Consider the following 1,669-nt stretch of genomic DNA (forward strand, 5'->3'; position numbering starts at 1 on the left):
CGGGTGCGGCACCACCGGGAAAACTGTGGCAAACAGACATGGCGATCGAGTGAGTGGGCCGCCAGCCAGGCACAGCCGAAAAGTGCTAAGTCCGAACTGCGTCTGCCGGGGCGGCACGAAACCGCGTCAGCCGGGGCGGCGCGAAAACCGCGTCTGCCGGGGCGGCACGAAACCGCGTCAGCCGGGGCGGCGCGAAAACTGCGTCAGCCGGGGCGAGCCCGGGTGCGGCACCACCGGGAAAACTGTGGCAAACAGACATGGCGATCGAGTGAGTGGGCCGCCAGCCAGGCACAGCCGAAAAGTGCTAAGTCCGAACTGCGTCAGCCGGGGCGGCAAAAACCGCGTCAGCCGGGGCGGCGCAAAAAACCGCGTCTGCCGGGGCGGCACGAAACCGCGTCAGCCGGGGCGGCGCGAAAACTGCGTCAGCCGGGGCGAAAGAAAAAAAAAAAACGCGTCTGCCGGGGCGAGCCCGGGTGCGGCACCACCGGGAAAACTGTGGCAAACAGACATGGCGATCGAGTGAGTGGGCCGCCAGCCAGGCACAGCCGAAAAGTGCTAAGTCCGAACTGCGTCTGCCGGGGCGGCACGAAACCGCGTCAGCCGGGGCGGCGCGAAAACCGCGTCTGCCGGGGCGGCACGAAACCGCGTCAGCCGGGGCGGCGCGAAAACTGCGTCAGCCGGGGCGAGCCCGGGTGCGGCACCACCGGGAAAACTGTGGCAAACAGACATGGCGATTGAGTGAGTGGGCCGCCAGCCAGGCACAGCCGAAAAGTGCTAAGTCCGAACTGCGTCTGCCGGGGCGGCACGAAACCGCGTCAGCCGGGGCGGCGCGAAAACCGCGTCTGCCGGGGCGGCACGAAACCGCGTCAGCCGGGGCGGCGCGAAAACTGCGTCAGCCGGGGCGAGCCCGGGTGCGGCACCACCGGGAAAACTGTGGCAAACAGACATGGCGATCGAGTGAGTGGGCCGCCAGCCAGGCACAGCCGAAAAGTGCTAAGTCCGAACTGCGTCTGCCGGGGCGGCACGAAACCGCGTCAGCCGGGGCGGCGCGAAAACCGCGTCTGCCGGGGCGGCACGAAACCGCGTCAGCCGGGGCGGCGCGAAAACTGCGTCAGCCGGGGCGAGCCCGGGTGCGGCACCACCGGGAAAACTGTGGCAAACAGACATGGCGATCGAGTGAGTGGGCCGCCAGCCAGGCACAGCCGAAAAGTGCAAAGTCCGAACCGTGTCAGCCGGGGCGACGCAAAAACCGCGTCAGCCGGGGCGGCGCGAAAACCGCGTCTGCCGGGGCGGCACGAAACCGCGTCAGCCGGGGCGGCGCGAAAACTGCGTCAGCCGGGGCGAGCCCGGGTGCGGCACCACCGGGAAAACTGTGGCAAACAGACATGGCGATCGAGTGAGTGGGCCGCCAGCCAGGCACAGCCGAAAAGTGCTAAGTCCGAACTGCGTCAGCCGGGGCGGCAAAAACCGCGTCAGCCGGGGCGGCGCAAAAACCGCGTCTGCCGGGGCGAAATAAAAAAAAAAAACAAAGAAAAAAGCCCGCGCTTAATCAAAAGAAAACAAAGAAAAAAGCTTGCGCTTAATCAAAAGAAAACAAACAAAAAAAGTTCGCGCTTAAGCCCGGCGGTGGAACCACCGGGGCAAACAGACCTGGCGATCGAGTGAGTGG

Source organism: Rhipicephalus microplus, unplaced genomic scaffold, assembly GCF_043290135.1.
Source record: "Rhipicephalus microplus isolate Deutch F79 unplaced genomic scaffold, USDA_Rmic scaffold_427, whole genome shotgun sequence".
Taxonomy (NCBI): domain Eukaryota; kingdom Metazoa; phylum Arthropoda; class Arachnida; order Ixodida; family Ixodidae; genus Rhipicephalus; species Rhipicephalus microplus.